At 44.0% G+C, this 24,836-nt stretch overlaps 1 protein-coding gene across 2 annotated transcripts in view; it reads left to right on the plus strand.

Moving 5' to 3' along the window:
* The window catches only part of LOC117209503 (homeotic protein antennapedia-like), a 157,943-nt gene that overhangs the window by 41,171 nt on the left and 91,936 nt on the right, over positions 1-24,836 (plus strand). The window contains exon 1 of one of the 2 annotated variants that reach the window (XM_033451646.1): positions 19,473-20,126. The exons of the other annotated variant lie outside the window; for it this stretch is intronic. The gene's annotated coding sequence lies outside the window, so the exon portion shown is untranslated. Of the gene's footprint in view, positions 1-19,472; positions 20,127-24,836 lie in introns of those variants that run through there. 2 annotated transcript variants of the gene reach the window in all.

A 24,836-nucleotide genomic window follows, 5' to 3' on the forward strand; every position in this document is an offset into this window, starting at 1 on the left:
TTCGACAGCGATGCTGCGGCTCGCGCTGCCACCGTGTAATCGAACTTGCTCGTTCGCTACAAGATCTGATATCTGTATGGTACTTGAAAGGAAGATTCTCTTTGCGGACTGTTGCATTCGCTTGGCAACTATGTGACTGCGGATTTTGTCATTACAACCTAATGACAAAATCCGCAATCACTTAGTTGCTAACCTAATGCAATACATTTTCGACTTTCGCACAAGAAATTGCCTCCTCCATTTGTTCTTGCAACTTGTTTTCATAATTGTTTCTTCCTATCGTTCCAAAAATGGATAATTGTAACGAGACAGATAAAGAGGGAGAAATAATCGAACTAACCTAATACAATACATTTTCGACTTTCGCACGAGATTTGCCTTTGCAACTTGTTTTCATAATTGTTCTTTCCTATCGTTCCAATAATGGATAATTGTAATGAGACAGATAAAGAGGAAAAAATAATCGACCTAACCTAATACAATACATTTTCGACTTTCGCACGAGATTTGCCTTTGCAACTTGTTTTCATAATTGTTCTTTCCTATCGTTCCAAAAATGGATAATTGTAACGAGACAGATAAAGAGGGAGAAATAATCGACCTAACCTAATACAATACATTTTCGACTTTCGCACGAGATTTGCCTTTGCAACTTGTTTTCATAATTGTTTTTTCCTATCGTTCCAAAAATGGATAATTGTAACGAGACAGATAAAGAGGGAGAAATAATCGACCTAACCTAATACATTTCCACTTTCGCACGAGAAATTGCCTCCTCCATTTGCCTTTGCAACTCGGTTTCATAATTGTTCTTTCCTATCGTTCCAAAAATGGATAATTGTAACGAGACAGATAAAGAGGGAGATATAATCGAACTAACCTAATACAATACATTTTCGACTTTCATGTGAGAAATTGCCTCCTCCATTTGCCTTTGCAACTTGTTTTCATAATTGTTCTTTCCTATCGTTCCAAAAATGGATAATTGTAACGAGACAGATAAAGAGGGAGAAATAATCGAACTAACCTAATACAATACATTTTTGACTTTCGCACGAGAAATTGCCTCCTCCATTTGCCTTTGCAACTTGTTTTCATAATTGTTCTTTCCTATCGTTCCAAAAATAAATAATTGCAACAACACAGATAACGAGGGAGGAATAATGGAACTATTGGACTGGCAACTAAGTGATTGCGGATTTTGTCATTAGGTGGTAATGACAGAATCCGCAGTCACTTAGTTGCCAGTCCAATAGTTGGTATTTTTTGAATAATTTCCTGCATCGCTGTTCTTCTTCTTTGTACTGATTCTCTTGAATTCTTGTCAGAAACGATAATTGACATTCTGCAAGAGCGCGTACTTGGAATTTTTCGAACATGTTTCAACGTACGTCTATTTCTTCCTCGTTCTCGTTTTCTAGAATTCCTGTTGCAAGTGACGAAATATTCCTCGTTTTAGATTTTATTCCGTTCTAATCGTGCGCAAACGAAACCCAAAGGACATCCTTGCAATTAACGATGCGAGATATCCAAAGGAACGATGAAAAAATTAGTCGCAAAAAATTGCCTAGCCGAGTAATCTGAAACCTGATGCCTGCAGCTGTGTTTTTTAAGAAGGCGAAACGGTCGTGAGAAGCGTGAAGAGAACCGGACTCAACGTCTTCATCCCGTTTCGCTTCTATCGCAGTTGATGACCGGTTGCTCGTAACGGGCTTCTATCGATCCGATAATACCAATTCGAAAATTACGGGATTTAGGGAGCGATTTAACTGTGGGAAGCATATTCAGCATCGTGGATTTTGCATCTCTCGACACGCGAGCAATCCACAAGAGATTCGTTCTGCATCTTAGGCCGGACACGAAAAGGGGAGCCGCCGCGACCGTTAAAAGATAACCAGCCGAAAGTTTAATTCGGCTGCCTTTGATACTGACGAGTTAATTAAATCTTTTTTCCCAACTTAATCAACCTATGACGATGAGAATAAAAAGATCGCAATTGCGTTTCGAGTCAGCGCGTGCTAAATCGCAATTACGCAACCGCTACATGGCTACAACGTTTTACATAAAATTCTAACAGAACTGGCAAACGATGCTGCTCACGACGAAACTTCGGTTGACAGTGAGTGACGAATGGCGCGTTCACCGCGCTGTCTATGATTGCTTAATTCGCATGCCGATGCTCGAAACCGGCTAGGGCTAGTCGGTTCGTTCTTATCGCGATCTTACTTAGTTGAATAATAATTAACCTCGCCGGCTTCGAGTTTCCTTCTTATCGTTCGAACTGTCTCGACGTCGAGTGCGCTTTGTCCACGATAAGCGTATCCGTGTTGAAAATCAACCACCGGTCCAGTACTATCGACAAAACGCAAACATCGCTCAACATCGTCCAACATACGGGGTGGTTGGTAACTGGTGGTACAAAAATATTTTTTTTAATTTTTTTTTTTTCTTTTTAATTCTTCCATCGAGACAACGTGCAGGCGAACCGAGCGAAAATTCAAAATGGATTTTCTCGAAAACAAAGCCTCGAACGGAAAATGTTTATTCTACATTTTCGACTTCTTTTTTCGCCTATAATCACCCCCTTTCCGTTTGTACCACTAACCACCCTGTATATTTCGTTTGGAAGATAAATCATCATTTTCGACTGTCTATTCGACTAAACTGAAATTCGCTCGAAAGAAAAGATCGTCGAGTGGCATCTTCTCTGTTTGCCCTTGAAATTTTCCATCCATTGAATTTCCATTATATAACGTTTAAATTATTGCGAGAAATCCAACCGTCCGAACAATTAAAAGTTAACCCTTTCGAATGGTTTCCAACCCTTTGTGAATATCGTGGTAGCGCATATGTCAGCGTCGGAATAGAGGCGTCGGGACGTTACAAGATGCACCGTTGGCATATAAATGCTATTAATTTAAGCAAAGGAATCCATCGGCCCGTGAAAAGACTGTGCGTGCGCAGGAATAGGAAAAAAAGGGAAATTACCTTGTGCTCGCATGCTTACGAGGTTTCGTAGGGTTGCACCCTGGGGGCTATTGTCGTCGGATTCCATAGTGGCAGGCAGCGAGCGTGCGACCATAATCTATTTAGAGGAGGGTTGCGAGGCGTACCGTTCTAGGCCCAAACTCCGCCCTAATACTTTGGGAAATAGTGAAAAGTACTAGGTGCTCCGGCAAGACGATAAATTTCGGCTCATTAAATATTCTAATATGCGCTCGCCCCTGCCAGCCATGGTCACGATATTGACTCGAAGAATTCACGTAATTCGGTAGCCAACGATGGAATTACAAATTGAAATTAAAGACAGCGGAGGGGCGTTTCCGCGTCAATTGCTTCCGCGTGCGAAAGTTATTGAAATTTTTGCCGCGGCTGATATTACGAAACGGCGTGAGCCTCGTGATTAAATTTCTGTTGAATCTTTTTCATATGATAATATAAATGATAAAGATTCGCCTTCTCTGCGTTACGAATCCACCTCTTGTTTAATATCATACGTATGAAATTTATAAGAATGTTGAGAATTTGGCATCTTAATTGCCGAAATAATAGTATAGGAATACTAAATTTACACTTAGAATTCATATTACAATAGTTGTATATTTATTTGATAAGCGATTGCAAAGATATTCATCGATACACATTTGCGCGCGTCTCGCCATTTTCTTCCATATCCGACTTAACCTATCAGTTTACGTTCGTTCGTTTTCGAGACACCGCGCGCACACACACTTGCACGCGCTGACATTCACATCAAAGTATCGCTACTAACGCAGCTAACCTAACCTAGTCTAGGACATAAAATTATACATATCTCAATAAAGAAAGAGTACGTTGTGAAAGTCAAAAATAAAATTGATTTTTTCTTAGATACTTAATTATCAGATGGTTAACAGAACTCTTCCATCTACCGATCGTCCTGTTTGAACATCTGATAAAAATGAAAAAAAATGTTTTCTCGGAAAAGGAACAGTTTTAATGAGCCGTTCGTGGGGCCCGAATCCGGCGTTCTAGACGAGGGCAAACGGTTCTAGGTAAGCGGCGAGCGAGGGAAAAAAAAGGCAACTCGATGCGTCGGATAACGTAATGCAGGAATGTCGCGCTTCTGGTTTTTTTTCGTCGCCGCTAAGTAAGAATGAAAGCGCACGGCCAACGTGTAACTATGCGAGGGAAATATGGGAGAAGGATTCGCGTTCCCGTCATTACGAACCTACTACACGATGAACGTTTTACACGTTCGTCTGTCAAAATAATTCTTTCGATCTGAAAGAATCTCCGAGGAAGAATTTTGAAAATAGTAACTGCGATTCTACGGAACCTACATCTATTTAAAATAAATGTCTCTCAAATGTGTTCTTCTTGTCTTGAATCTAAACTTTCGTAGCTAAAGTTTACGTACTCTATGCAGTAAAATATACCCGAGTACCTTTAGGGCCACGGAAAAGTCGTGTACGGACAAAAATAAACATAAACGAAAATAGAAGAAAATAAAAGCTACGTAGATATCCGGTGGAAGAGTTGGCTCGTGGTGACACGTAAAACACACAAGCTTGGATCTCGGTTCCGGCACAATTTCGTAAGCCCCACCCCGGCAACCCCTACCCTTCTATCCTAACCAGTCCCCCTTTTACCCCCGTCAGAAAATCCCATCATAGCAGTCGGGGTAGAGCGGGTCCATGGCACGTTGGGTCCACCATAGTAAATCAGGCAGTCGCAGGCGGTCCTTCTGATCCGGCCGAGCCGGGCTGCCGTAAGACGCGTCAACTTAGCCCGTCCTACTCGCGCCATCCACACGAAAGTAGTGAAATAACTCGTCTAAGTAACTCTATCTACCCCGTGGAATCGCTTATGGCTCATAAACGCCTCGTAACTTAGCCCGGTGGCACGCGCCCTTGAGAAATACTGCCGTGCACCACAGAGAGAAAAAGAGAGCGTGAGGGAGAGGGAGAGAGAAAGGGTAACGGTCGCAGTGTTATCTATTACCGAAACGCGCGCACAGTTCGTTCGCTTGTAGAATATGCGACAGTTTATTTTTTACCGCGTGTGACGAGTGACCGACATATTCGCGAAATCATCTTGCATGTGGTGATGCTGCATAGAACACGATTGCTGCGTTAATTCACGCAATGGGACGCATCGAAAACAGGTAATCGATGGAGATTTAGAATTTAATAATTCATTGGCTTTGTCTTCTTTGTTGTTTATTTGAAAGGAGGAAGTTGTGCGTGGAATATTTTAGAAGCGAAGATATTCGTGACCTTTTAAAGGTCGTATTATTAGAAGGAAATATAGATTTATGATTTTTTTATTTATTATGGTTGTTTTCTGTGACGCCGAGTATTTCTTCTTGGGATATACAGCCACCGTAGAAATAAGGGAAATTTTCCTTTGTACTTTCTATCTTTAGACGAATATTCTATAGTAATGCGTAAATAATCATTTATTTTTCTCTGGCGAAATTCCCAAAAATTCATGCACCTCGACTAAATATTATTTTTCCACCGGTTTATGTGATCTTTACTCTCGTCGATAAATTACGCGGTCCACCAAATGTAAATGGGGTTTTTCGACACGCAGGGCACGCATCCCCCCGCTTTAATTCGCCGCGCAAATTCGCGAAAGTTCATTTACGACAGATCCGTTAAAAACACGGGATAATAGCCCGGTCGAAATGAATCATCGACGGTCGCCGAACGAACGGCTATAGAAATTAATTAAAATTAATGAAGCGTAAACGGAAGTAACGATAACATGACGGATCGACGCATTTACAAGCAACCTACTACCCCTCCCACTCCGCGATTCTCATAGTGTTAACGGCACGGCAATTTTGCGATCGTTTAATTTACCTCCATTGACAAAACATCAGCTCGCCTCTTTCGAGCGACGCCCAATGAATAAGGTTCTTCGTCCGTGTAATTTCAAAGTTAGAATTTTGTTATGTTTGAAACAACTCGCATAGTAAAATATCGAATATTAAAGTTAATACAGAAATATTTCCGATGATATATTATTAAACACACGAATGATAAAATCGTAATAGTCGGAGTATATTAAAATCATTTTAAATACCTGTACAGAGATAGTATATGCCGGTCGTAATCGTCGCTCGTTCAATGTGTTCGACTCTACGCTCGCTAGTCGACTGTACAAAGTCGTTACAATGATCGTCCTAGAGAGCGCACATTCGTCTATTCGCGTCGATCGGTGGTGTTACAGAAACTATAAACGTATCTCCGGTGTACGATTACAAGTAACTGCGACGATGTTTTGCTCGGAGTTTGTTTACCTTGAAGCCTAGCGAACCAAAACAACGTTGGCGTGACACTGTGAGTTTTTTTCTATTGGAATCTTCTGTTTACTCCCGTGTAGCTACGTATTCATATTGTTTACGTAGAATATTACATATTAATACGTATAATACATTAATACATATTATATTATTTGTAAATAACGCTTATACGATACTGTTGCTTTCGTTTTAACCAACGAAAGGACTGTTAGTATTCTGAATGAAAAATTACGAATATTGCGATTCTTTAGCGTTCTTCTTACATTTGACCCTTTGCACTCCTATGTCGAGTGTGACTCGACACCAGTTTTTATCTCGGGCCGAGTCTCGCGTTTTTTTGTGAAACGTGCGGAAGTAAAGCTATATCAAAATATACACTTAAAAATTACGAAATACAACAATAGTGCGAATAAAACTGCTACTTAAGTGAATTTCTTTCCCCTTTATTTATTTAAATTGTCTTACTTTTTAGTTCAAGTAAATTTCAAATGAAACACTTCGAGTGTGACTCGACACCAGTTTTTATCTCGGGCCGAGTCTCGCGTTTTTTTGTGAAACGCGCGAAAGAAGAAATATATCAAGATATATCATACACTTAAAAATTACGAAATACAACAATAGTGCGAATAAAACTGCTACTTAAGTGAATTTCTTTCCCCTTTATTTATTTAAATTGTCTTACTTTTTAGTTCAAGTAAATTTCAAATGAAACACTTCGAGTGTGACTCGACACCAGTTTTTATCTCGGGCCGAGTCTCGCGTTTTTTTGTGAAACGCGCGAAAGAAGAAATATATCAAGATATATCATACACTTAAAAATTACGAAATACAACAATAGTGCGAATAAAACTGCTACTTAAGTGAATTTCTTTCCCCTTTATTTATTTAAATTGTCTTACTTTTTAGTTCAAGTAAATTTCAAATGAAACACTTCGAGTGTGACTCGACACCAGTTTTTATCTCAGGCCGAGTCTCGCGTTCTTTGTGAAACGTGCGAAAGAAGAAATATATCAAGATATATCATACACTTAAAAATTACGAAATACAAATAATAGTGTGAATAAAACTGGTATTTAAGTGAATTTCTTTCCCCTTTATTTATTTAAATTGTCTTACTTTTTAGTTGAAGTAAATTTCAAATAAAACACTTAACGAAACACCAAATAAAATAAAATTCGGAGTGCAAAGCGTTAAAACTTCTTCTAGCCAAAGATACAATTTGAAAATGTGGCAAAGAACACAGGATGAAATAATTCCTAGAATGTTTCGTCCAAGATACCGAAATATACACAAAAATGTTTCTCCTCCCCTCAAATATCTTTCAAGCCGCATGAAGATTCGAACTAACATATAAAATTATAAAAAGACATATCCTATACGTAAAATTTCTATCCTGTGTAATTCCATTCTCGGAATACTCTAACCGTTGCGTCTATGATACCACGAACTTCTAATCTTCGGAAACGTATATCCAATAGAAGCAGAAAAACAGCGATGCACAGTACACAAATTTTCGGGTAGTTCGAAAGTTTCATCACACCGACGGTGGTGGTGGTGGACACGTACTATATAGGCGGAGGTACGAACAGTCGCGTTTCCGCGTATATAAACGCGATACGTGTCCTGCGTTTACACCGTTGATGTATGTTCTCGGCAGCGATCGATCTCTCTCACACGAACTGCTAATTGTGCGGCATCATAACTCTCCGCGTGTGCTTCATCCCCCTCTACCTATTCCTATCTCTCTCTTTCTGTCTCCCCTCTCCCGCCACCTACCCCCATGATACGTACACATACACGTGCACCGACATACCATTTCCCCACTCTTCTGCACTTTATACAACCGCGTTAGAAACCCGTGTATTATTTCTACACGTACGTAGGTGTGCGAGCGTGCACGCTCGAACGCGAGTAAGAGTTGCACTGGTTACACGGTGTAACGCCGCTATTATAGTTGCTGTGTAGTGAACGGCCGAAGAGAGATGGCACGACGACGGGGTGAACACCGCGGGAGTACATTACTGTAACGTTGTTTACGGGGTGGCTCGACAGTCTTTCGGCCCATTGCCGATTACCGACTATCCCATTTCGCTTTATCATCCGCGCTCGACGAGGTCTCCACTTAATCGCTCGGCAATTTTTTCAACATCGAGCGCGATTACCTCGCCGCAGAGAAACGGACGAAACGTAACGAAGAAATCATCTGTAACCTGTTTCAAATCGGACACCATTCAACGATACCGAATTTTCTACAAAACTTTTCTATAAACTTTCGCGAGAGCAGTGATTGCGGATTAAACTACTTCGTCTACTTCCTCTTGTAATTACCGATGGTATGAGGAACTATTCTCGATTCCCGTTTGCCAATCGTTTTACCTGGATCGCTGAATTACGTATCGTGCTTGTTCCTTGGGCGACCCGAAATTACGCCGTTCGAAACTCAATTCTCCGTATCAATTTGTTCCTACTTTACCGTTCTACGTCTCTTTTCTTCTTTTATTCTCTATCTAGCTTCGACTTCGTGTTGAACTCCATTACCCTCGTTTTCCCAGAGGAAAGTTTCCACGAGTCGGCGCCTATGAGCGCTGGCAGATAGAAAAAGGAGGGTTGGCTGACAGTAAGAAACGGGAGGAAGAGACGCGGGCGAATAATAAAAATCGCCCTCATAATTCAAGCGGAGGATCCTGGCACGGGATAAGAAAGTATCGGAGGGACGAAGAGGGTGAAATCGCCTCGAGCTTCTTATCTCACCGCGAGGGTGACATTAGCGTTAGCACGGTAATTCTCTGTCTTGGCTGGCGTGTGCAGTGTAGCCCGGTGTAAAGAAGTCACGCTGCCATCTATGGTCGACTTCATCGACTCTACAAGGGTATTATAATTCGCGTAATTCGTTAAATGAAGGGCTATCCGGGACTTAATGATCGAGAGGCGAGTTGCCTAACGACGCGTTGTAACGGGCAAAAATTACGGAACACGCCGGAGCGTCTGTATAGAAACTCGTTCGTTCGATCATATTCGCGTCTTCGTCGACCGATCGCCCGTGTTAATGTTCTCGCAAATTGAGCGCTCGATGCTCGATTAGACACGAGCTCGCAAAGAGGCGGCAATTACAGGGTAGATAATCTGCAATTACGACTAAATACAGCCATACTAGAGGATGTCGACGATTCGCTAGGTGCTTTATCGCATAAAAATTTCAGCAAACCCCACTCGGTTGGCTACCGTGATACACGTTGTGCATCGTGTGTCCGCGCCGCTTACGTCTTGTTCTTGAAACGTTTACTATTGTATTCATAGCAGCGCCGCTTCTCAAATGAGTACAATGGGTAGCAATTGCACAATCGTCGTTTATCGATGCACGATCATCTGGAGAACGATCGGGCAACACGCGAGAAACGACGAAACGCGTCGCTCCGTACACGCGCTTGTAATTTGCTACTTTTCCGCCGTACCATACCTCGACTGCACCGGTTTCTCATTCTTCCACCGTTGACAATCTTCCTGCAAGTTTTTTCTTCGAGTTACGTTACGCCGATACTGCCTCAAGTTCAGCACGCGAAGAAATAGAATCGGATGACGAGACCGGCTATCTTCTAATCGGACACGAACAACACGCAGATCCGGATCTTCTTTTTATCCGCGTGGTTGGGCGATTAAAAAAACGATAATCGTCGAAGCAACATGGCGTCATTTACGTCATTGGCGTCGACTTCTCGCGCAGCAGATCGACAACAAAGAGTCGCGAGAGCAACGCGGCCGCACGGTTCGCTTGAAAGAGGCCAAATGACGTAACGATCGGCGAAGCAGTAAATTCTCCGATGTATTTGTCGCCGGTCGGGAAGAGAGCGCGTGTGTCTTCCCGTTGGGAAGAGTATCGATGGGCGACCAATGGGCACCCACGAAGTTCCTTCGTGTATCCTCGTGTAGCCCGACGGACCGCATTCTTCCCCGTGACTTTAGGCATTGTTCCTGCTAAAGTTTTCTTCTTCTTCTTCTTCTTCTTCTTCTTCTCTCTCTGCGTTGTCTCCCTTCACCCTGTTCGTTGTATCCGTCGCGTCGGACTCTCTCGTTTTAAGACCCACCTCACCCCACGCTCGAGGCTTGCCTCGCCATCCGGCTGGCTAACCGAGCGGAGGACCGCTTATAACAAGCCGGACAGAGCGGAGTTTTTGCCCCGACGCCTCCCTTTTTTTCTCGTTCTTTTTTTCTTTTTTAACTGCGCTAGCACAGCCGAAAAACGCCAACGCTTGATTTACGGCCGCTACGATGACCGACTGTTGTCCTCATTCGCTTATGAGTGCAGGGGCTGCTCGACCCGACCTTGGACCGGCCAGGCCCACCACTACCACCTTATCCTTCCAAACGTTGCACGAAAATGTGCTCCGGAGATTTGATTATCTAGCATCGCGCGATAAGTTTACCTGACCGATGCAGCAAAATAATTATCCCGCCGGATTGCACCGACCGAGTCTATCTTATCGTACGGCTGGCTGGTTTATTCCTCTGATTACCGATCACCGGGTCGATCAGCGTGATTTATTTAGTGCAGGTTGACGCCCCCGAGCGTCAATTGCTGCTCGCCCCTTTCAATTCCACGTACGAAGCGATGATCCTTCTATTTAACTGCTTTGTTTCTAATAAACTGCTTTGCGTCGAGTACTATCCAGACTACATTTCTCTATTTTACTTAGTAACATAAAATTCTGTTCGATCGCGTGATCGGTTAAATAACGTTTTACAAGGATTTTATAATCAGGTTTTTTTTTATCTTTCATTCGGTAGAATTATACGTATTTGATCTAGCGATCGGTTAAATAATATTTCATGATGTTGTTTCAATCGTGTTTCGCTTGTCTCTATTTCGCATAGTCGTAGAAATATATCCGATTTAGCAACTAATTAAATAGAATTTGACAATGCTCTTTCAATCAAATTCCATTTTATTTATTTCGAGTGCCGGTGGAAACAAGGAATTTTGTACGGGCTTTTGGTTTTTCCATCTATCACGAATCGGCCGTAAAATCGTGTAGGACTTGGTTCGTCAATGGAGAAGTACGATGACTTTGTAACGAGTTTTACGACTTCCAACACGGTTTGTTCGATTGGACATTCTTCTTTTTTTACAGGGTCTTCTTTTTCCAGGTTTTTTCAGCCGTATAAAAACGCCAAAGCGTAGATTTATGGCTTTACAGCGTGCTGCGGTTGTTCCTCCTGACTTTTCGTTGTCGTTTGACCTTCCATAGTTACCGAGACGATTTCGAAGCTGGCCCTTTTTAGGCCTCGCTTATCTACCATTGCTATTGAGAGGGGGCTATCCTCGTCCTTGTTCTAGCTACGATCGACGAGTGTTCCTTTTTTACTGGTGCGAGTCTTTTGCCAGTTTTTACGCGTTTACCTAAGGACAATAATATCGACTTCCTCCTCGGCACCTAACCTTCTTAGACTTCTTCTCTTTTATTCCACCAGTTAAAAACTGTCGCTGATTTTTCTTCCACGATTCCTTTCTCCGAAGACCTTCGAACTTGGCCGCATCATTTAATTTAGGAAGGTATCGTATTATCATATTGCTGTAGAAATTCGAGATTCGACAATTCGAACCTTACAACTCGAAAATCGCGACAAATCGCAACATAAACTTACTTCGTCCCGAATTATTTGCGACATATCTAGGCATGTTATTTTATCTGTATAATATAAATTCACCAGGAAATCCACCCTCTGCAAATTGCAGTTTGCTTCTACGAATAACAATTTGATTGATTCTAAAACTTGAAAGGGTTAGGGAGCTGGATATATGTTACACATATCTACACTTCACCTATATTCACCTTTGCCTCCTGGTCCTCGCACTGTATCAAGTAAATTGTTTCCTTTTAATAATTAATCGAACTTGCAAAGTTGAATTTGCCTTTCCTTGAACCGCGACAATTTTAACTCTCTGCTTAAAATTCGAATTACCGAAGTTTCACCGCATTAGCAATTCATTATTATCAAGAACGACCATCGTTCGTGTTTCCCCGGTCACGGATCGGCACCGCGGTTCCTTTATTACATTTGCGATTTCCGCAGGCCTTTAAAAAGCTACAGCTAAGATCCTTCGAAGCGTAAGACGCTTATCGAACAGGCAAAGGTCACGAGAACGCACGAAACGGCGTAAAACGGTGCACGTGAAAGTAAGCGTTCGCTTATCGAGCCACGTATAAAGATCGTAAAGTGTCTTTAAACGGCGTATTGCTAGCCACTTATCGGCGAACGAATCGTTAATGTCGCAATCACCTATGAACACACATTATTTTTGCGTCTACGCATAGCCGAGCGGTTCGTACACGCGCGGCGCTCGTGTTCCAGAAGTTTCACCGTAGCGGCGACGGCGGCGGTGTTACCCGCGTGCACACAACGCTCGCAATTAGTCGCAAAAGTTCGTGCTTCGCCTAATAATGGATTTCCTCACGAAGAACAAATTGGTGGAACGATATATCTTTCTGGCGCCCTGGCGAACGTGTGTATTCTTACACGCGAACCACCTCAGATATTTAATTTGCGTGCACACTGACACGCCCGTGGACGCGCGCGAGCGCGCCCTCCTTCCTCGGGACACGTACACATGCACAGAAGGACAGAATAACGTGGGATGCACCGATTTCCATGCGAAACAAGCAAAAAAAAAAAGCGACGACGAAGTTGCATTTAATTACCGCCGTCGGCCACGTTGCATCAGTACGACCGGATTCCGGGGAATTTTTTAATCCGCGACAAATTCGTGTGACGGGATCGACGGCCCGCGGACTGTGTACCTTCGTGTCGCGCGACTCAATCGGTATCGTTGCTCGTCCGATCGAGATTGCCGATCGAGATCGAGACCGTCTCGTCGTATTCCTTTTTCGGTTTATTGATGTCTCTTTATTGGAACTGACCAGCGCGCCTCTTCTTCTCCCTCCACGCTGCGTGAAAAATTTTTTCTACCGTCTTTTTTTCCGTTTCCGCATTTTCATTTCATTTTGCGTTTAATTGACTTTGTTACTACGACATCGATGGAGGTTTACTTAAAAAAAGAACGTATAATAAGAGGTCATAACATTGGTATGCAGCTGTTTATGTTTATTTTGACTACAATATCGGTGACACGTGTTTTTGTAGACTATTTTGATATTTGTCTAACGAATGATGTTATTCGAGAACTACTTAGAATATTTGCGCGGTAAGCACGTTTCGGTAGCCTAGCTATAAATCAAGCAATTTCGTTGGGAATATACGGGCGTTCCGCATGAAATTTTTAACTCGCCGCTTTTTGGCTAACAAAATAAACGTACATTTATTTTACGGTTTGCCAAGCTTATCATAAACATATACCACGCGCGTCTTCGCTACGCCGCGTAGCAACGCTGGAATGAAATTACAATCGCGAAGATAGCTTCTTTGACTCGCTTGCCGCCGCTCTTTTATGCAATGGTTGCCCGGGCTTGTCATAAATACGTCGATCAATTCGTTTCGAGCACTTGTTGCCGCGTCCTTCGCGTTACTCCTGGCCAATTTAAACGTTGACGACTAACGAACGTGCTGATTATCCATTATAAATAGGAACAAGGGTGCATACCACATTGTGCAAAACTGCAATGAAAAGGACACAACGTAACGCGAGGTTTATATTATAAAAGACGGCTATAAAGAAGGCAGAGTGTAACGCGAGAATATCAGCGGCAGTTTAATTAGCCAATTTATAGCGGATGAAAGTGGAAAGTGGAGAGTCGCAAGTCGAAGCGTGCATCGATAAAAGAGAAAACGAAAGCGAGAGAAAATGCTGTGTCCCACGGAGTCTCGATGAATTTTTCACGAACTGCTTTCTTCCTTTAAAACCTCTCACAAATAGTCAAAGGCGTGAACGTTCACGCGGTAGTCGCGCCCAACTAGGAAAATCAGCCAAAAGAAAGCGACACAAAGGGAGAAAGAACATCCGAGGGACGTGTACGTTAGAAAGGAGCGCGAAGAGCGTACACGCGCCCGCGGATTAAAGAGTTATTTGAGTCTCGGAGGCGGCCATAACTCTCCCGGGCTATTCCCGTCCCGCGCTCGCTCGCCCACCGGAATATTTTAACATCGGGGGTGGGTGGCTGGCTGGCTGGTCGCCCTTTACTCGTGTGCGTGCATCAGCTTGGTGAAATACACGTACGTATCGCGTGTAGAGTTGTGTCGGCGGAGAAACGAGAAGAGACACGCGCGCGCGCGCGCGCCAACAGGCAAGTAAGCATACACTAACGCACACCGACACGTGGTGTAACGGGGAAAGGAGGGTTGGTGGGTGAGACGACAGGGTCCGCAACTCCACGCAGCTGACAGCTGTTTCCTCGGTGGGCCGACCGGTCGGTGGGGAGGATTCAGCCTAGTCGCGCCCCTTCTATAATGGCTCCCTTTTCTTCCTTCCCCTACCTACGCCAGTATGGCTGGCATGGGTTTCTCTCTCTCCTAGGCTCGATGTTACGTCACAAGCACACGCCGTCGTTTATCCTTCTCTATAGACCGAATGACGTCAGGGCTACATTCCGTCGAGCGGTGACGTAGCGAGGCGCAGCGTCATCGCCGATACGGCCGGCCGTCGATCGGACGCCGACCGCCAGGGGCGCGCCGATCGCCACGCGAAACTGTTACGCCGATCTGTTATCCGATACACCCGTGTGCCGCGCCACGCCGCTCTGGTTACGCGGATTGCGGAACCATGCGATCGCAATACGTTCTCTTTGATATATGACAGGGTCAACAAGGTTTTCGGCTACTCTCGAAGCATCTAGATTTTCCAACAGCCCCGGTCCACTTCGTTCCACGCTTCCCGAATTGTAAATCTTTCGGACCCGTGTGTGGTCTATTACGTGGATCGTATTCGGGTTCGTTACCCCTTTATTATGTCTACATGTGAAGTACAATTTCTTTCTGTCAATATGTCGTTCCTTTGTAATTCGAATCATCGTTTCTAACATCGCGTAAGATACGATAAAGACATTTCCATAGAAATGAAAAAAGGTCAATATCGTCGACTGGATGTTCAATTTTGGCGATAGGAAAAAAAGGTGCGAATAGGTTTTTTAGGGGTGGAGATAGTATAGGTTGGCGATATCGACGACGGCGTAAGTACTTTCTGACCGCACGGTACCGGTATCATCAGCGATAGGCAGCAATCGTAAAACGCTTGTTTTACGATGGACTATCGCGGTGGGAGGACTGCCGGTTGTGAGCGGTAAGCGTCGAGTGGGGCTCTCACAGTTTACGAGCGCATAACAGACGCGTTTATGGCCGTGATCACGTGGCCCCCGCATACCTATGGCTATATAACCAGGTCCCATAACCCACTGTGGAGTAAACAAATCGTAAAGCTCGGTTTCGGATTTACTGACCTGGCACAATATACGGAAAGCAATACGGAAAGCCAGCCACTTGGCAATGATAACCAGTTCCCTACCACGCTTGAAACAGCCAAGTGGGGTTTCATCATGGTGTGGCGTGCAATTGAGATATCGTTTGAAATACATACAAAAGGAAAGGGTTGAAATCTCGTAACGGTCACATGCAAATCAACGATTTCTGGATATTTCTACATCTATTAAGATTACTATTTTATTCTATTGGGATCTGTATAGAACATTAAATTGAAAATATTATAAATATCATTATTATTTATATAGTAGCAAAAACAACAGAGAAAATGTTGCTTCCAAACTGTGTCGGAATTGGTACTAAATTTCTCAGGTATATTTTACTTTTTGTCTAGTTTCATCTACTCGTACATACACTGTCTTTTTACGGGTTAGTTAATTAGTTGAATTTGTGTCAGTCGATCTTGTCGTTCTTTTTCTCGTAACGGAAAATAAAATCGGAACAATGTAAGCGTCATAAAGTCTCCGGGATAGACCTAAAAATTTGTCTTCCGCTGATTTTGCAGAGTTACAATATCTTTCGATCAATGGACCATGATGCGCCCGCGCACACAATACTTCGTCTTCTATGCGTTGTTTCGTTTGTTCTCACGAATGCCGCCAGATGCCAGCACTGCTTTATGACCCTGGTAGTGGCCAACGACTATTCGATCGTTTTATCTTCCACTTACTTTTCGCCTTTACAATTGCCATGACATAATACCCTCTATTTGCCTGCTGGAAGTTTTGTGAAATATGCGAGTTTTCATTGGGCAATAAACAATGGTATTATTTAACATTGCGTTATTATTTTTACGCGGCTATTTACCAAGGTAATTCCCGCGTCCTCTAAAGTGCAAAGCAAACAGCGAATATGGTGTTTAGCCTTAGATTATGCACGCTGTTATTTTGAAAAATTTAATAACGACCGCGATAAATCAGGGTATACGAAATGCAGGATATTAATTTATCGTTCGTTATTTATTCCAATAAAATAGAAATATCGGGCGTTATAAAAATTACTTGATAATTAAAGGTACGAACTTTGAGAAAACAGTCGTGCGACGTTTCGTTTCTCTTACGTAATATGTTGTACCGTAACAAAGAGTTTTAAGCGAGATACAAGACGCTTTATTACCTTCAATTACATATCGTTTGCCAACGCAGTCATACAACGATTTCCTGTTGTCGCTCGAAAAGAAGAAAAAGGAGACGAGACGTGACAGTACATCGTTGTAAAAAGAAATTTGAACTCCTTCGAGCGAAGAGACGAGCAACTCTCTGCGTAGCCGTAGAGAGCCACCGAGGTGATTTATTCGAGTTAATTCCAATTCCATTGGAGCCGCGAGGGCAGTTGGAGGGGGCGGGAAGGGCGAGAGCGGGTGGGGTGGAGGGTGGATATTCTTATGCAATTTGCCAGAAAGGTTCAAGAACCCGGGAGATCCCGCAATTTATCTTGCCTTATGTTACGCCGAGCCAAGGCAACGGAAGATAGATGGCGTCACTGCTACCAACCCCTCCTCCCTTTCCGTCTCTTTCCCTCTCACTTGCTGCCTCTCTTGGTTTCCTCGCCTCTCGGGTCACCCAAACCCCGTACAGACCCCTGCGACCACCCCTTCCCCCAACCAATGAGGGACGACCGCGGTGGCCATCTTGGATGGAGAGTTATTGAACGAAAAAGATGAGTAAGAAACTTGTTATGGGGGTGCGTTCTCTCTGCGCCGTTGGGAGTTGGGAGGGAGAGAGAGAGAGAGAGGGCGGGCGGGAGGGTAGACGACGAGAACTGGAAGCTGAAGAAGGGTGGCTGCGAAGGGTTGTTGGCGCTATATTGATCAATTGCTTTGCCGTGCTTTGCACTACTTTCCTACTATAATGTAGAATCCCCGTTGGTGGTGCCACGATACCCACTGCGTGGTCGAGTGAGACTAATTATATAACGATCGTGTTCTTGGGAATTTCAGTACTTTCTGGCATTCAATCTTCCACGCTCGGCCCGTCACTCTTCGCTAGATTAATTTCATTCGCACCACGACTTTCCGTTTCCTTTACCTTACGATTATCGTTACTCTCATTCAGATATAACCTTGCGATATATACAACAGAACTTAAAATTCTTTCTTATTTTCTGTCTTTTCTCTTTTATTCCTTTCTTTCTCTGTATAATCTTGAAGACGTTTTTAAGGCATTCGGGCACCTTTCACTCAGGCATTTTTATCGCGTCCCTCGATCACGAACGTCGTAACGCGGATATTGATGGCGAATGCGATGGAAAGAGCAACGACGTACGGGTGGTCCTCCGATCGCATTTCACGAATGCTTAACGCGTTCCCGGTTTATGGACGCGTGTGCGCGCGCGAGCTGACCGCGTAACTAAATTTCGCCTTGAGCATTTTAGAGGCGCCCGTCGGCACGCAGGCCGGACTGCGTTACAGTCCACGCATACACGGACCACCGATTCGTGAGTTGTTTAACAATGCCGCAATTAGGTTGATGAATTGTGACAGGCATTCGCAAGTAATAAACACACGCACCGATCGCACAGTATTTCGCGACACACATATTCGCGCGTTGTTCGTTGGACATTAGGGACGGACAGAAGGAAACCGAAAATTTCAATTTGTATGCAAATACATTTGTTCGGTGCGTGTGTTGTCGTAGGTCTGCGGAAAACGCGACTCACTCACGTGCAAACTATTCGCCAGTCGAGCTGAAACTTTAACAACCTTGGAAATTTGCTCGCGTACAGTTGTTTATGCATTTTTTAGTCTAATCGCCATCTATATTCGCCGCTCGGTTCATTTGTTACAAAAGCTTTCGCGTTTAATACGTCACGGACTTTATTCGCTTTTTTTATACAAACCCGAAAACACGAAATGCGAGATATATTTGCGAAATTTCTAGCGAACGAATAGATTTAATTTGCCTGTTATTGTACACTACCTGTTTAATTTCATTTATATTAGGGTACATGATACATACTTTCACGTTGTTCATTCAAACGTACAATCCTATTTCTCAGCTATTTCTCTGTTAAAAGAAACCGAACATTTTCGTATTGCTAGCAGAAAAATTTTAGCTAGAACGTACAATTTATTCAAACTTGTTAATCGATTGAAAAGTATGTCATCGTAAATGACATTTATCTATCTTAAAACCATTAATATAACAAATTATTGATATAGTATTTATATCAGTAAATTCAATAATCCATGTTAACAAATTCTTCCCGCCAATTCTCACTGTGTTAAATTTCTCTGGAAAAAAACTCCGTTTTTTACCGACTGTGTTCACCGTCTGGCTGCTAGATGGCGCAGCTGGCGACGACATTCCGAGCGTCATCTATGGCGATTCCGAAGAAGTTTCTAGCGATCCACCACGTGCGCGCGCCCCACCAGGCGGCGTGAGTTGCGAAGAGCGGGGGTTTTGCTTGATGGTGTGCGCGTCGAGCTCACCGGCAAAAGGTAGTGGGGAATAGACACCCATGGCATGCCTGCAACGGCGCAGAATCCCATCGATCATTCGTACCGTTTCCCCGTGTTTCACGCCGCCGTGTGTTGCACCGTGTAGAGAGAGGAGTCGGCCACCACTGCCCTCCCTCTTCAACCTCCACTCTGCCCCTGACACGTCCACCCATCTCACCCCACCCCCGCGCGAATTCCCCCTACCTATACGACGTGCTGAGTCCGTGACGGTTCGGCGGGCAATGCCGACCAACCATCACGAGGCCTTACCTTCCCTATTATATTTATGTGGCGGCTCGCGGTCGGGAAGGTTTATGTGGTGTCTCCAGTCTGTCTCGTGCCACTCTTTTTTTCCTCGTCCTCCTCCTTTTTCTTCTTTCCGCGCGTCCGACGTTTTAGTGTGCCATCAATGTTTGTCACCGTACTCTGCACTATCGATGAAATCGTTTCGTCCGCATAGTCGATCCTGTCGCCTGGTTCCGTCTCGATAACGTTGCTCGGCACAAATCCTGTGATCACACAGCGTCGATACCGTGTCAAAGTTACTAGTGCACCCGTCGTACTTAACACACACACGGTCCTTCGATCAGATCACACGTCGAAATTGAAGTTGAGCGGCTTCCTTCCCGTACATCGAGCTCTCGTGCGATTATCGGTCGAGTCACTCGAATCGATTCTCGCACATCGTTTTTGCCGGCATTTCGTCGTGCGCTCATGCCGCAACCGTCGTTTCGTTTCGAATCGCGCGCATAACGTGCCTCAGTGTGTGCATCGCGAGACCCGGTAGCATGATCAGCAGATCGAAGCGTGCACCACGTGTACAGTGGACTCAATAAGTGCAGGCGTACGTTCAACACTGACCAATGAGAATGTAAGGATGCAGGGCCACGCTCCGGATACCGACGACGTTCACTTGTCCGAAACGTAACCTTACCTTGCGTGCATTTTGGCGGATTCACTGATATTCAGCCGGTAACTTTGAATTTCATCTCTCGTTGCTTTACTCTACGGTTTTCCCACGTTCCGCTGATACGATTCTGTTCTCGCGTTTACTACGCGTATTTTCTTCGTCATCGTGAAAAAAATAAACGAGTTGCTTGTTCAAAAATGAAAATGGCTCTTTAAGTTAATCTAATAGAATTTTATTGATTAACGTAGAGAGGTAGTTAGAATTGTCCAATCTTTTCAGAGAATTTTTACCTAAACCTTACAAAAAATTAGATTTCGATATAACCTATGATAGTTGTCACACAAATAACAAATATTCTCTTATGATACGCACAATCGTATTCAAAAGGAACACAGATCGCGCTAACAGACGGCAAAATCGATCAACGTCAAAATGAAAGAGCCACGCAGGAATATCTCGTTGCGATTAAAAATTTTCTGGAACATCCGTTCTATCGGTGTCGGTTCGGACGAAAGGGATCTCCATAGTACTTTCGTAGACACGTATGTACAGGTGCTTCTGTACACGAGCGCGCTTGTAAGCACATGTACGAGCCGCACGTTACGCAGAGGCGATCGTAAATCAGTCAGTTACCTATATATGCGCATATAATACGTACGCAACGTAACGGTATGTAATTTATTGTTTCAGGTAAGTGACGTTGCACCGCCCCAGGACTTGCGAAGCACATGCGTGCATCTTCCTTTCCCGGCATAATGTAAGCAACCCACTGTACCTATTACATTACGACCGATGTCAAGCGGACGCGCCGCTGCGTTCGCCATTGCTCGTTCGGGGAAACAATGAAGCTAGACCGCGCGTCCACACGCTCGCGTGCGTTTCAACCACCTATTGCCCTTACGCGCAGCTCTAGCGACCGTTTTCTGTTTTTTTTTTTTTTACGAAAATTTCACCGCTCCGGGAATTTATTGTCTGATCAGCCGGACAATGAGTGCAGATTTTATCGGGGTATTCGATACACAGGCGACAACGCGCGGCGACTTCGTATCCTCCGCGATCACGTTTCCATCGTCTCTTACGCGCTCGTGTTCCCTTTTTGTTTCCACGGTACACGGTCTCTTTCGTGTGAACGGTGAATTTTTTACACAGTTCCGGGAACACTTGATTGCTGGTTTAATGGGCGAACGCGAAGGACGTGGCCGCTGCTTTGTTTACGGGGTGTTGACCACGGTGTTCATAAATTGTCGCTGAAAGCATAATCGCAAACGTTCCGTGGACGTTTCGAATGGCAAACGATATAAAGGAAGGCTGCTGTGTAAAACTATTATTAACGTCAAAGTGGAAAGAGGATGTTGTCTAGCCTGGTTGCGCGATAAATTATACCGGAAACTCTACACAGCGAGCAGAACTACGCACGTTTCGTGCGCAGATTATTAAGATGGCGGCCTCCGTCAAAGAGATTCTTCCGGGTAGGTTTCTTAATTTTACAAGGAAGATCGCGTATCATTCGAATTACCCGATTATGAATCAGCAAATCGGTTTATATCGGCATGATGGGATGATAGCGGTACTGTGTCCGTGCGAGGCAGCTGTCGATACGAAATCCGGTTTTCTACCGATTTCGATTACACCTTCGCTCTGATATTCTCGCGGCGATAAGTGGACCATAAAGACGAGCACCTGTAATAAAATATATTACCGTAATGGTGCGTGCTTGGCTTGCCGTAAGATAAAGGACGCTGCCACGAGCGTACAGGTGTAAACGGGCCTAAACGAGCTGCGGTTATTAGCGGACACCGCGGGAGGGTGGGAGAACAAGAAAATAATAATCCAAAGATGGATGAAAGCGAAAGGACAAGGGTTCGTCGTGTTCATCGGGAAGCAGCCGCTACGAGAGTGAAATGACGGTGTAGAGGGGGTTAGGGTTTCATGGGTAACCGGCGAGAAATCCTCGTCAACGACGTAGCTGAGATAGGCCCACACACCGGCGGCTTGTAAAACACGCGGCGAGATTAAATGCTTCATTAATGTGATTAAAGTAAAAAGCTGCGTGAGTAATGAACCAAGCTGAATCATCAGCCGGTCGTGCAGTGTACGCTCGAGCCTTGAATTGCTCTGTTGCACCTCTGTACTTGGTACTTACCCCTGCGTCCCAACGACTCCTTCAGCTTTGTGATCGAAATATCAAGACGATTGTCGTGTTATTGCAACTTGGAAGTTTCATCTATTCTTTGTATCTTTCTGAAATTTCTTTCCAAAGAAACATAAAGTTTCCATATTCGTGAAATTGGTGTATCGTTTGTATTATATCACTAATTATACTATTTATTATTATACTTTGTTTATCTCGAAGGAAGGGAATATTCGCCTGAGTAGTTTTACTTCTAAAGAACAATATTTCATGCTTCTGTCATTTTTTCTTACGAAGTCCAACCAACCACTCTAAAAGATATCACTTCCCAACAAAGCGTCTGCTACATCGGATAGTTTTTGTAAATACTTCGCCGGTAATTCGACACGGTCAAATCGATTTCACGAGATTGGAGAGACGGAGGAGGCTCCTGGGCCTCGATGGCTTAGAGGAGACGCGAGTCGGGGGCAAGGGCGAGGCGGTTGGATGCAGATACCGGAGTTTTCTGCAGGCCCTGGAGGAGCGGCTATCTGGCCGTTGAGAGAATAAAAGTCGCGGTGTTCACAATTGGTAATGCCGATAGAGCTGCCATCGTCTTGCCATACAAACGTCCTCCCGGTTACAGGCGGACCGGCCTTTCTTCGCTAAACACAACGATCGTTGTGCATTTCTTCGCCACGCGCATCACAAATGTCCACCGAGTCACTATACGATACTTTGTTTCGATTGCGTGTACCTCTTAGAAGCCTACCCCGCACTCGCGATCTTCCTTCTTCTTCCCTTTGCACATTGTTCCATGTGTTTTTCCTTTTACCTGTCACGGTCTTTTCTTTGGATCAATATTCATGCCGGGAAATTTGAATATTCAATTTGGCTATGGGGAAAGAACGGTCGGGTGAAACGTAAATTTTGCGACAGATTGTTTATTCATGTTTTTTGGGAAAGGCGGAAAATCTCTGCTCTGAATATTAATTCTTCCGCTGAGGTTGCCACAGATCTGCTTCCACCGAATGAAAAGCATAAACATAACGACGATTCTTCATAATTAGTACTATGCAATTTGTATCAAAATTTATCGACGTTGAAGGAATGTCGCGCGCTAGTTAATACTCGACACAGTTTGCATACCGAGGCACGTGTAAATGTCAAATGTCGCGCAACATATGAAAACGCGCCACTTGCTGCTCCATTCCTGAACGCTATGCATATTTTACAACAGGCGTCACACAGCGCCGTAGTGAGTCACAAACCACGACACTATAAATTGCATTATTAGGTCATTACCTGGTTTCTACAATGTATCAACACTCAATATTATCCATGCATCCTGACTTCGCGGTAAAATTCAATAATAAAATAATAGGCACCGTCATCGTCGTTCCCCATCATGACAGTGCGGGTATTTATGCAAGTTTATGTTTATCTGAATACAACCGGTTTAAAACAGAGTTTAGTTTCTTCCGCTAAATATTATAACAGACGTCATATTTTGGATATTTTACATATTTCTTCGTCGTATGAATATTCTGTTCATTTTCGTATCCTTAACTCTTTGAATTCTCACGGAAAGTAGAAGTCTAAGAGTTTAATATTGAGCTAGGAAGATATAACGAATTAAGAATACATATTCATATCCTGTCTACCTATTTTATAGCTATTACATAAACAGAGTATATATACATCACACGCCAACACCTATTACACACTGTAATATATTATCTTATCCGAGGATCAGCTGTCAATGAGGATCAATTCATAAAAACCGCAAGAATGTAAACTAATTAATGCAGATAGAGATCTAAAGTAATTACACGCTATACGGAATGTTAGCTCGTTTCTAATGTTATCGCTACGATATACCGACCGAGCATTCCAGAAACTATATGTCCCGTAAATGCATAAAAATCAGCACTCCACTTATTATCAATTATTATAAAGTCCATCGCTCCTTCTACGAAAAAGGAGAAGACAAAGTTCTTTAGAAAGAAACGAGGAAGAGTGGAAGCCGTGTCGAATGGAAAGGAACGTTTCAGAATGGACAGTGGCCGTTTCATAAGCCTTCAATTGGCGTTCCTAAAGGCGTCACTCTTACGGCAGGCGTGACAACCGATCGGTTCGCGAGCTACACGGCAAACGTCAGGTCGTTACAGCGGCAGATACGAGGATCTTTGACGGGGCGGTCGCGCGGCCCGACGTACAAGGTGCCGTGGCTTGACGCAAAGTGCAAGGAGATGCGATCGACGATTATGCACTTACGGTGTTACCGTATATAAACGGGCCCCGTATAAGCCTCGCCGGGTATGCATGGCGCACGTATAGCGCGCGGACCAGGCCACGAGAGCAATGTATCTTCCGCCGTGACATTGGGGTCTGCGCTAATCGCGCGACAATCTTCACCGCGACGAGCGAAGCGGCGCGAACCGGGACGACGAGGACGGAGAACGACACCGACTGCGCCAGTGCTCAAGTATTCCACTAGATTCGAGGAGAAATTCGGACCAATAGCTAGGGCTAGGGAATTCGAGATCTTCTAGAGATATTTCTTTTTGACGGTTGAAACGCCGTGTATCTAGTTTGAAGGTAGAGGCTGTAAGAACACTGAATCGTGGGGACGTGTGAAAAATGTGACGCGATTAGATCG

Source organism: Bombus bifarius, unplaced genomic scaffold, assembly GCF_011952205.1.
Source record: "Bombus bifarius isolate JDL3187 unplaced genomic scaffold, Bbif_JDL3187 scf7180000007968, whole genome shotgun sequence".
In the NCBI taxonomy this organism is placed as follows: Eukaryota; Metazoa; Arthropoda; class Insecta; order Hymenoptera; family Apidae; genus Bombus; species Bombus bifarius.